This window comes from Bos indicus x Bos taurus, chromosome 18 (assembly GCF_003369695.1).
Source record: "Bos indicus x Bos taurus breed Angus x Brahman F1 hybrid chromosome 18, Bos_hybrid_MaternalHap_v2.0, whole genome shotgun sequence".
Lineage (NCBI taxonomy): Eukaryota > Metazoa > Chordata > Mammalia > Artiodactyla > Bovidae > Bos > Bos indicus x Bos taurus.
This window is the reverse complement of record NC_040093.1, coordinates 27401584-27414826: the sequence shown is the minus strand read 5'-3', so window position 1 is coordinate 27414826 and position 13243 is coordinate 27401584. Positions and strand designations below refer to the sequence as shown.

At 36.9% G+C, this 13243-nt stretch overlaps 1 long non-coding RNA gene across 1 annotated transcript in view; it reads right to left on the bottom strand.

Annotated features, from left to right (window-relative positions):
- Window positions 1–13243, bottom strand: part of LOC113876652 — a 166334-nt gene that overhangs the window by 87851 nt on the left and 65240 nt on the right. Inside the window, exon 2 of the long non-coding RNA XR_003506550.1 lies at window positions 10252–10327. This is a non-coding gene — a long non-coding RNA (uncharacterized LOC113876652). The remainder of the gene's footprint in view (window positions 1–10251; window positions 10328–13243) is intronic.

Here is a 13243-nt window from a genome sequence, read left to right as displayed (position 1 = left end):
CATATTGAAAAGCAGAGACATTACTTTGCCAACAGAGGTCCATCTAGTCAAGGCTATGGTTTTCCCTGTGGTCATGTATGGATGTGAGAGTTGGATTGTGAAGAAGGCTGAGCACCGAAGAATTGATGCTTTTGAACTGCGGTGTTGGAGAAGACTCTTGAGAGTCCCTTGGACTGCAAGGAGATCCAAGCAGTCCATTCTGAAGGAGATCAGCCATGGGATTTCTTTGGAAGGAATGATGCTAAAGATGAAACTCCAGTACTTTGGCCACCTCATGTGAAGAGTTGACTCAATTGGAAAAGACTCTGATGCTGGGATGGATTGGGGGCAGGAGGAGAAGGGGACGACAGAGGATGAGATGGCTGGATGGCACCACTGACTTGATGGATGTGAGTCTGAGTGAACTCCAGGAGTTGGTGACGGACAGGGAGGCCTGGCGTGTTGTGATTCATGGGGTCGCAGAGAGTCGGATATGACTGAGCAACTGAACTGAACTGAACAATGAGCGATGCTGAGTGTCTTTTCATGTGTTCATTAGCCATTTGTATGTTTTTTTTGGATAAATGTCTGTTTACGTCTTTTTCCCACTTTTTATTGGGTTGTTTTTCTAGTATTGAGTTGTATGAGCTGCTTTTATATTTTGGAAATTAATCCTTGTCAGTTGTTTCCCTTGCTATTATTTTCTCCTATTCTGAGGGTTGTCTTTTCACCTTGTTTACAGTTTCCTTTGCTGTGCAAAAGCTTGTCAGTTTAATCAGGTCCCACTTGTTTACTTTTGTTTTTATTTCCATTACTCCAGGGACAGAAGAGCCTGGTGGGCTGCTGTCTCTGGGGTCACACAGAGTTGGACACGACTGAAGTGACTTAGCAGCAGGAGCAACAAGAGGTAGGTCATAGAGGATCTTGCTTTGATTTATGTCATCGAGTGTTCTGCCTATGTTTTCCTCTAAGAGTTTTATAGTTTCTGGTCTTAACATTTAGGTCTTTAATTCATTTTGAGTTGATCTTTGTGTGTGGCATTAGGAAGTGTTCTAATTTCATTCTTTTACATGTAGTGGTCCACTTTTCCCAGCACCATTTATTGAAGAGGATTTCTTTGTCCCATTGTATATTCTTGGCTCCTTTGTCAAAAATAAGGTATCCATAGGTACATGGGTTTATTTCTGGGCTTTCTATCTTGTTCTATTGGTCTGTATTTCTGTTTTTGTGCCAGTACCATACTCTCTTGATAACTGTAGCTTTGTAGTATAATCTGAAGTCAGGAAGTTTGATTCCCCCAGTTCCATTCTTCTTTCTCAAGACTGCCTTGACTATTCTAGGTCTTTTGTGTTTCCATATGAATTGTGAAATTTTTTGTTCTAGTTCTGCGAAAAATTTCATTGGTAAATTGATAGGGATCACATTGAATCTGTAGATCATTTGGTAGTATAGTCATTTTCACAATATTGATTCTTCTTACCCAGGAACATGGAACATCTCTCTATCTGTTTATGTCATCTTATCTTCTTAGTTAAGTTTATTCCTAGATTTTTCTGTGTACAGTTCGTCTTCTTAGGTAAGTTTATTCCTAGATACCTAATTCTTTTTGTTGCAATGGTGAATGGGATTGATTCCTTAATTGCTTTCTGATTTTTCATTGTTAGTATATAGAAGTACAAGTGATTTCTGTGTATTGATTTTGTATCCTACAACTGCTAAATTCACTGATTAGCTCTAGTAATTTTCTGATACTATCTTTTGGGTTTTCTACGTACAGTATCATGTCATCTGGAAACAGTGACAGCTTTACTTCTTTTCTGATCTGGATTCCTTTTATTTCTCTTTTCTTCTCGACTGCTGTAGGACTTCCAGAACTATGTTGAATAATATTGGTGAGAGTGGACAGCCTTGTCTTGTTCCTGATCTTAGAGGGAATGCTTTCAGTTTTTCACCATTGAGAATGTTTGCTTTAGGCTTAGCATATATGGCCTTTACTATGTTGAGGTAGGTTCCTTCTATGCCCATTTTTTGAAGAGTTTTAATCATAAATAGGTGCTGAATTTTGTCAAAGGCTTTTTCTGCATTTACTGAGATGATCATATGGTTTTTATCTTTCAATTTATTAATATGGTGTATCACATTAATTGATTTCCATATATTGAAGAATCCTTGCACCCCTGGAATAAACCCAACTTGATCATGGTGTATGAGCTTTTTGATGTGTTGCTGAATTCTGTTTTCTAAAATTTTATTGAGGAATTTTGCATTTATGTTCATCAGTGATAGTGGCTTGTAGTTTTCTTTTTTGTGCATTGTCTTTGGTTTTGGTATCACGGTGATGGTGGCCTCATAGAATTTAAACTTTATTAAATGTTTTCACTAAAAAGTTAGTATATGCAATATTACTGATTAAGGACACTAACATTCATACAACTAAGTGAGGATTTTCCCTTACTGTGGGGAAAATTATATGTCTATTCCACTGATAAGTGTACTGCACATTTTTTGTTTTCTAGCAAAGTTCTTTTGAAATGGGCTTTAGTATCATTTTAGGAAGACAGACAAAATCCATCTAATTACTTTAAAAATTCATCTTTTTCTTTATAGAACCAAAAACCTCCCACCTTGGTTACTAGACCTATTTCCAAATGACTCCTGTTTCAAAAACAAAGATACTATCAAGAGTTGTAAAAGTTAGTACATGTGTCATGGGGACCTTATATCATCTCTTGCATCCATCTTTTCTTTTTCATTCCTGCAGTCAATGCCCCAGCCCAAATCCTCATTTCCCCTTCCCAGACCTCTGTCTTTTAAGTAATGTCTTTCTGATGATCAATTATGCACACTACCACCAAGATCATCTTCTCAAAGCATAACTCTTTTGTCTTTTACCCTCTTGGTCACAAATGCTCAGTGGCTTCCAGGGAAGATTCTCCACTCTCTCACCTTCTAACACTTACAAAGTACACACTATGTGCCCAGCACTATTCTAGGTAGTTATACTTATTCTTCATTGTAAGGAAGGTAAAAATATTATCCCCATTTTACAGATAAAGTATTATCCCCATTTTACAGAGTTCAAGTCACTTGTCAAAGAACACAGATAATAGGCTTCAGTACTGAGAGTTTTACCCAGGGATTCTGGCTCCAGGATTCTACCTGCTTGTTTCTTTTCCTAGCTTAACTATGACTCATCCTTCTCTGACTAAACCAAATGCTTTTCTGCTTTGGGGTACTGGTTACAATTCTCTCTGCGCTGGCTATCCACATCCATCAAGTTCCATCTGAAATATCATCTTTTCCAGGAAGCTCACTGAGATGCTTCTACAAATAGTGCAACACTGTATTTTGTACTATTTGTACATACATTGCTAAATTATAACTTGCAGGAGCAGAACCATTTCTCACTTTCACTGGCCCCCTTCAGTGTCAGTTACTAACAGAGAAGACTGGCAGGCAATTGCTACAATTGAAATAAATGAACTACTGATGGGTGCTGCTGCTGCTGCTGCTAAGTCGCTTCAGTCATGTCCGACTCTGTGCGACCCCAGAGACGGCAGCCACCAGGCTCCCCTGTCCCTGGGATTCTCCAGGCAAGAACACTGGAGTGGGTTGCCATTTCCTTCTCCAATGCATGAAAGTGAAAAGTGAAAGTGAAGTCGCTCAGTCCTGTCCGACTCCTAGCAACCCCATGGACTGCAGCCCACCATGGGATTTTCCAGGCAAGAGTACTAGAGTGGGTTGCCATTGCCTTCTCCGGCACTGATGGGTGAAATCATGAAAATAAATACATTCACCATAGGCAAAAGACAAGTCTAAGTTTTTGAGAATTTTTCTTTTTTTTATTTCTACAGATGCCTGCATCTTGCATCTATTTTGAGCTACTCTTCCTCTTATTCCTATGAAATAAAAATCAAAATGTTTCTTTTCTTTCAGTTTTTGTTTAATTAAGATGATTTTCTATATGATTGACTATAAAGGCCATAATTATACTATCAAATTCTTTCAAAACAACAATTTAATGCAAAATCTTAACACTTGGCACTGTTTAACTCTAAAATGTAGTAATTTTTAAAAACCTGTGTGGGAATAAGGTGAATTTATTCAGGCTATTTTTGCTGGAATGCAAATGAAAGTTATGGCTACCTTATTATTTACTACTATAGCAAGCTCCAGGAGTTGGTGATGGACAGGGAAGCCTGGAGTGCTGCAATCCATGGGGTTGCAAAGAGTTGGACACAACTGAGCAACTCAACTGACTGAACTGATACACTTTTGTAAAGAGGAAAGGTTTATAAGTTGTTAGAAATAGTAGATGGCCGTGCCAAACCAAGATCCTTTCTGATGTGTTTATAAGAGGCATCAGTTATTATAAAACCAGGAACGACAACATGAAAACAGAAGACTATAGCTCAAGCAAGGTACACACCTTGATCTTTTTTTAAAATTTTATTTATTTATTTTAATTGGGGGCTAATTATTTTACAGTATTGTAGTGGTTTTTGCCATACATTCAAATGAATCAGCCATGGGTGTACATGTGTCCCCCATCCTGAACCCCCCTCCTACCTCCCACCCCATCCTATAGTTAAAATATTTAGGAAAAAAAGAATCACAGGATTGTGAAGTTAGAAGAGGACTCATTAGAATCTTCTTGAGGGACTGTAGATATGACGGCAGAATAGAAGGACTTGAGCTCACCTTCTCTCACGAAAACACCAAAATCACAACTGATGAACAATCATCACCAAAAAAACCTGGAACCTACCAAAAAAGATACTCTACATCTAAAGACAAAGAAGGAGCCACAGCAAGATAGGAGGGGTGCTTTTGCAATATAATCAAATCCTGTCAGTTGGGTGACCCACAAACTGGAAAATAATTATGCCACAGAGGTTCTCCCACAAGAGTGAGAGTTCTTAAACTCATGTCAGACCACCCAGCCTGGCGGTCTGGGATCAAGAGGAGGAGCCCCTGGAGCATTTGGCTTTGAAGGCCAGTGGGGCTCGAGTACAAGAACTCTACAGGTCTGGAAAAAACAGATTCTTCTCTGACCCAGGGCAAAGCAGTGACTCCACAGGAGCCTGAGCCAGACCTATCTACAGGATTTGGATGGCATCCTGGGGTTGGTGGAGGTTGGCTATGGCCCAGTACAGGGTCAAGGACACTGGTGGTGGAGGCCCCTTGGGAATATTCATTGGTGTGAGCTCTCTTGAAGGCTGTCATTTTGGCACTAAGATCTGGCTCCATCCAACAGCCTGCAGGCTCTAGTGCTGAAAAGCCTCAGGCCAAACAACCAGAAGGGCAGGAACACAGCCCCACCTGTCAACAGACAGGCTGCCTAAAGTCCTTCTAAGCCCACAGTCACCTGTAGATGCACCATTTGACATGACCCAGCCACTAGAGGGACAAGATCCAGCTCCACCATCAGTGGACAGAGATCAGTCCCTCATATCAGGAAGCCTGAACAAGCCTCAGAATCAACCTCACTCACTAGGGGACAGACACCATAAGTAAGAACTACAATCCTGCAGCCTATGGAAAAGAGCCCACAGACACAGAAAGCTAGACAAAATGAGATGGGAGACAAATATGGTTGAAAAAAAGAAAGATAAAACCCCAGAACAACTAAGTAAAGTATAGATGGGCAATATGCCTGAAAAAGAATTCAGAATAAGTATAATAAAGATGATACAAGATCTCAGAAAAAGAATGGAGGCACAGAATGAGAAGATTTAAGAAATGTTTAACAAACAGGTAGAAAATTTAAAGAACAAACAGATAAACAATACAATGACTTAAAAAATATACCAGAAGGAATCAACAGCAGAATAACTGAGGCAGAGGAAGGGATAAGTGAACTGGAAGACAGACTGGTGGAAATCACTGCCACAGAACAAAAAGAGAAAAGAATGCAAAGAAATGAGAACAGTCTAAGAGATCTCTGGGACATTAAACACATCAACATTCACATTATAGAGGTCCCAGAAGGAGAAGAGAAAGAGAAAGGGCCTGAGAAAGTATATGAAGAGATAATAACTGAAAACATCTTTAACATGGGAAAGGAAACACTCACTCAAGTCCAGAAAGTACAGATAGTCCCATACAAGATAAACACAAGGAGGATTATGCCAAGACAGACATTAATCAAATTAACAAAAATTGAAGACAAAGAGAAAATGTTAAAATCAACAAGTCAAGGCAAAAAAATAACATCTAGGGGAATCCCCTAAAGTTATCAACTGATTTTTCAGTAGAAACTGTGCAAGCCAGAAAGGAATGGCATGAAACATTTAAAGTGATGAAAGAGAAAAGCATGCAACCAAGAATACACAGCAAGGCTCTCATTCACAGAAAAATCAAAAGCTTTACAGACAAACAAAAGCTAAAAGAGAATTCTGCAAAACCAACCCAGCTTTACAACAAATGCTAAAGGAACTTCTCTAGGTGGAAAAGATAAGGCCACAACTAGAAACAAGAAAATTACAAATGGGGAAGCTCACTGGTAAAGGTAAACATACAGGAAAGGTTGGAAATCATCCACACACATATTTCAAGAATATAAATGCAGGTTATTGGAAACACATTTGAAAGTAAGAGACCAGGAACCTAACACAATTTTGTATGATTATAGACTACTGTATCAAAACCTCATGGTAGCTGCAAACCAAAAACCAACAGATATACACACACACACACAAAATCTAAATCTAACACTCAAGATAGTCCTCAAGTCACAAGAGAACAAAAGACCAATGCAAGAAAAAAGACCTGCAAAAACAAATCCCAAAATAACAATAAGAACACACATATCAATAAGTAGCTTTGATGAAAATGAATTAAATACTCCAACCAAAAGACACAGAATGGCTAAGTGGATACAAAAACAAAACCAGTATATATGCTGTTAACAAGAGACCCACTTCAAATCAAGGAACACATACAGACTGAAAGTGAGGGGGAAGGTATTTCATGAAAATGGAAATCAAAGGAAAGCTGGGTAGCAATACTCAAATAAGGAAACATTCTCATTTACCACGACATCAAAATAAAACAAAATACCTAGGAACAAATCTAGCTAAAGAGATAAAAGACCTATACTGAAAAGCATAAGGTACTGATGGAAAGAAATCAAAGATGATATAGACAAATAGAAAAATACAACATGTTATTAAATTGGAAGAATCAATACTGTCAAAAGCAATCTACAGATTGACTGGAATCCCTATCAAATTACCAATGGTATTTTTCACAGAATTAGACAAAAAAAAATTCACAATTTGTATGCAAACACAAAAGACCCCAAATAGCCAAAGCAATCCTGAGAAAGAAAAACAAAGTTAGAAGAATCAGGATGCCTGATTTGAAACTATACTACAAAGCTACAGTCATTTTAAAAAGTATGGTACTGGAACAATAACAGAAATACAGATCAACAGAACAGGATAGAAAGCCCAAAAATAAACCCACACACCTATGGTCAATTTACCTATAACAAAGGAGGCAAGAGTATACAATGGAAGAAAAGACAGTCTCATCAGCAAGCAGTGCTGGGAAAATTGGACAACTACATGTTAATGAATGAAATTAGAATATTCTCTAACACCATACACAAAGATCAACTAAAAATGGATTAAAGACCTAAACATAAGACGAGATATTATAAAACTCTTTGAGGAAAACATAGGCAAAACATTCTTTGACACAAATCACAGTGACATCTTTTTTATCCACCTCCTAGAGAATGAAAATAAACAAATGGGACCTAATTAAACTTAAAAGCTTCTGCACAACAATGGAAACCAATAAAGAAAATGAAAAGACAACAGAAAAAATGGGAGAAAATATTTGCAAATGATAATCTCCAAAGTTTACAAATAGCTAATATAGCTCAATATTAAAAAAAAAAAACAAAGAACTCAGTCAAAAAATGGGCAGAAGAGCTAAACAGATATTTCTCTAAAGAAGACACACTGATGGCCAAGAGGCACATGAAAAGATGCTCACCATCATTAATTGTTAGAGAAACGCAAATCAAAACAATGATATGTCATCTCACACCAGTCAGAATGGTTATCATCAAGAAGTCTACAAATAATAAATGCTGGAGAGGGTATGGAGTAAAAGGAACCTTCCTATACTGTCGGTAGGAATGTAAACTGGTACAGCCACTGTGGGCAACAGTAAGGAGGTTCCCTAAAAAAACTAAAAATAGCAACTATATGACCCAGCAATCCCACTCCTGGGCATGTATCTGGGAAAAAACATGGTTCGAAAGCATATATGTACCCCAATGTTCTTGACGCACTGTTTACAATAGCCAAGACAACAAAGCAATCTAAATGTCCATCCACAGAGGAATGAATAAAGAAGATATGGTAAATAAATACATAAAAAAGAATGAAAAATTGTCATTTGCAGCAAAATGCATGGACCTAGAAATTATCATACTAAGTGAAGTCAGGCAGAGAAAGAGAAATATCATGATACCACTTCTATGTGGAATCTTAAAAAATGATACAAATGAATTTATTTTAAAAACAGACTGAAAAACAAACAACTTAAGGTTGCCAAAGGGGAAGGGTCGAAGGGGGAAAGATAAATTAGGAGTTTTGGATTAATACACTACTATATATAAAATAATCAATATGGACCTACTGTATTGCACATGGAACTCTACTCAATAGTCTATAAAAACCTATTTTGGAAAAAATCTAAAACTATATATATATATATGAATGTGCAACTGAATCACTTGGCTGTACCCCTGAAACTAACACAACATTGTAAAACAACTATACAACAATATAAAATAAAAATTTTAAATGTTAAAAATAAATAACATTTTCATTATGCATAGGAAAAACTTAATCTCCTTCCTTTGGCTGGGAACACATATACACAGCCATTGTAGGTAAATTAAGAACATTCTTCATGTTTAGTCTCTCTTAGGGTTGGAGATTCTATCATTCTTTTTTTTCTATCATTCTTTTTTGTCATTCATACAGTACTTATGCTACATTTAAGTCTATTTCTCTTCTGTCCTGAAGATGGACAAGAACTGGCAACCATCATCTCCATAACAAGAGCCTTCCTGTACCTGAAGATAATGTTTAATCCCTGATCAGTTTTTTTATCTCAAGAACAAAAAAAGTAACTTTTTTTGTGTTACAAAAATATGATTTAATGTTGATCTACATGTAACATCCTAGAACTCTAAGGAAGTGAGGGAAGAGGAAAGGAATAATCAAAACAAAGGTTTATATATATAATATATTATACATATTATTTATATTATTATAATATATAATATAATAATATATATTATTATATAATATATAATACTATATAATAATATAGTATTATAATATATATAATAATATATTATATATATATAACAAATCAAAAACAAAGGAACAGCAGGCCAGATAAAATAGGAAATAAAGGCTACATGGAAAGAATTAAACATCCTTGACGGACTCCAAAAATAGTATCTGAGTGCTCATTATTTGCAAGGCACTATGTAGAGGGCTTTATGCAGTTGTCGTATAGCTAACACTTAACTGAATGTGTACCTCATGTCAAGCATCATTCTATGTGCTTTTCATATATGAACTCACGTAATGTACAGTCTTTACAACATCGCAAGTATAAGATATTTCCGTATTTCAGATAAGGAACTGAAACAGAGGCTTGTAACACCTTTATATTCTTAGTGCATTCTTTTAAGGACATCATTATTCCTATTTTACACACGTAAAAATTGAGTATCACATTAAATAACTCGCCCATGATCAAAAGAGTTGGTAAGTCAAAGAGCTGGGTTTTAAACTAAGAATTCTCTGATTCCAAAGTACTTTCTGACTACATGTTTAACTTGAGAAAAAAGAAAATACTAACAACAATAAGCACAATAGAGTATATCACATGCTAGTAGGCACTATTAAAAGAGTTGGGGAAATGCAACTCAAACACAGGAGGTCCTGTTTCAGAGCTATGCTCTTACCACAACACTATATTGCCCCTTGTAATCAAAATATATAATGGGAGCAACTGACTGGGGTCATGAAAAATGAGAATGGTCTCACCTGTAAATATATGCTGGTACTGCCATATAACTAATACTTGTTGAACACTCACTAAATAACTTCTGGAAGACACTGTAACATGTGACCTAGATCCCCCTCAGGAATGAAGGACTTATTGGACTAGTTGATGGGAGTTCCAAAAGAAGACAGCCCTCAACTACCAGGTCTCATTGAAAAAACTTACCTGTGGGGTTGGCTGAGGTCTTCGCTGGGATGCAGTGCAGCTCATTTCCTACAGGTGTTAATCCAAAGAGTAATCCCTAATAAATAAGAAACATCCTGAATGTTAACTTTGACCTGAGAGTTTGTTTCCCTAGGAACCCAACCTGAAACAACATTTCACAGAATCTCATTTAACTCTCACCATCCTATGAATCAGACGCTATTATTCTCATATACTCATTTTACAAACGAAAATACAAAGGTTTAACTTTCCCAAGGTCATAGAGCTGGTCAAGGATGGAAACAGAATTTGAACAGAGAAGTATAATTCTAGAGGTTATACCCTAAATTTCTATAAAACTGTATATATAGAGACAGAATCTATATATACAGACTGTTTATGTTGAGACTTGTCATTAGTTCAACATGTATTTAACACGGAGGGGAAAGAGGCACTGTGAGGACTCTAAGATCTTAAAGGGAAAAGATATCTAACATTTATGTTTAAAGCATAGGCAAGAATAATGTTAGCAGCTGGAATGACCTGAAATGTAAACCAGGTGGCCTGAAAAGGAAGACTGGTCAAGAAAATAGTCAAACAATTTTTACCTCTATGGCTTCCACAATTTATTTAAGAAGAACAAACGAAGGACCAAAAGTTAAAAAGTTCCCATATGAAAGAGGAGAGGAAAATGTTCAATTAAAGATAAACCTTACACATTAAATAATCTTAAATTCAAAGAGAAAAGGCTTCACTCTCCAATATGCAGTGTTTATCATTTGATACATCTGTCTAAGCATCTTTCCTCATATGAGAGAAGTTGAAAACACAAAATGGCATATGGACCGGACTTTAATGAGAAGTTACAGGGTATAAGTTCAGTTCAGTCGTTCAGTTGTGTCTGACTCTTTGTGACCCCATGAACCGTAGCACGCCAGGCCTGCCTGTCCATCACCAACTCCCGGAGTCCACCCAAACCCATGTCCACTGAGTCAGTGATGCCATCCAGCCATCTCATCCTCTGTCATCCCCTTCTCCTCCTGCCCTCAATCTTTCCCAGCATCAGGGTCTTTTCAAATGAGTCAGCTCTTCGCATCAGGTAGCCAAAGTATTGGAGTTTCAGCTTCAACATCAGTCCTTCCAATGAATACCCAGGACTGATTTCATTTAGGATGGACTGGTTGGATCTCCTTGCAGTCCAAGGGACTCTCAATAGTCTTCTCCAACACCACAGTTCAAAACCATCAATTCTTTGGTGTTCAGCTTTCTTTATAGTCCAACTCTCACATCCATACATGACCACTGGAAAAACCATAGCCTTGACTAGAAGGACCTTTGTCAAAGTGATGTCTTTGCTTTTGAATATGTTGTCTAGGTTGGTCATAACTTTCCTTCCAGTCTATCTGTTCACAATATTCTAAGAGATGTGGGGCAGTGTTAAAAGATGGGGTGGGGAGAGAGGAGTTAAGGCCATAGTTATGGCCATAGCCATAGCTTTTGCCTGAGTTATACTATTCAATCACAGATTTCCTCCAATGTTAAAAATTTCCAAGTACTATTAGCCATCTTAATTTTCTCACTTTTTCCAGAACAGATAAGATTCAAGACATAAATCCCTTGACTCATATGTAAGCTTAAATTGTGCAGAATCTATGTTTTAAAACTACACTTTTTTTATGGGCATGAAAATTTTCCTGTATTTCCAACGGAAGGAAGGGGAAAATTACAACTAAAATAAAAACCAATATTAAATTTATTCTCAGTGCTCACATGTCCTGGGCACATTTTTTATTTCACTCAAAACCTAAAGCAAATTTAAAATACATTCAGAACATGAGAGGGCCTGAAAAACCAAGTTCAGAGAAAATGGGATGCAGTTAGCAAAGATTACATGCATCAGTGAACTGTACTAAATTGAACACTTTTAAATGCCAGAGATTTTCTCTGTGAAACTGGGGGGTTTGAAAGGAAAATCAATAATGTTGGGAAAGAGAAACCTTCTTCACACATCTCTAATTAGTCATGGCAGAATCTGGTGGATTTCCATATTACAACTGGATCAAACTTGTGAAATTGGTTTTGATCCCAGACTCATTCAGTACATCTTCTAGAAGCTCCAGTCAAGACAATCAAAGGCTTTTCAACCTTGAATGATCACCAAGATCACTCTTTCAGTGTGCATCCATCCTATATTATGTTCAATGTCTGTCTAATGTTGCCTCCAGCAAATCTCCCTGGAATTACCCTGAAAGAGCTCCATTTATTAGAACAGGCAAAGACTCTTCAAAACTGGTCAGCTTCAACTTTAGCTTAAGCCTTCAAAATCTGTATTAGTAAGTGAAACCAGGCATAAAGAGGCATAGTTCTTCATATCTTTTATTTTTTTAATAAGTAAGATAAATATTGGCCATATTGTTTACATTAGGGCACAAAGTCTTCTGTAAAGTCACCACTTAAGTTTAATAATGAAATAGGTGAAGATTTTCTGTATTTTTCTAAATAATCAATATCAAAGCTGCTGATGCAAATTTATTTGAACCCCAGGGAACATATCCTTTGAAATTCTGGGAAATTTTTAAAAACAGTGTGCAAATCAATAAGTGGACAAAAACATCTCTGTCAATGTGTTCATTTTTATTTGGAGAGGAAATATATCTTTAAATGTAAACTCTCACTCCCTCTATGAACCCTTTCCCCAAATCATTTCTTTTACAAAAGAAATTCATGACAGTCATATGAACGTAAAACAGTCTTTCTGGCTATAATTAAAAGTGGTGTAGATGTCACCTCCCTGAACAGGATGACTTCTCAAGCCCAAAAGCCAGCCTTCTCAGTCTTCCTGTTTCTAATCTTTTGTAATACTCTCATGCTTTTCTCTTTTCCTATCATTTCACATCCAGTTTTGGAACTTTAGCCAACTGGTATGGTTTGAGGGCATTTTCAGAAGGGATTCTACTGGCCTGGTTTGGTTGGTATATGTTGTTTTGAATGGGATGCATCATGAGATTAAAAT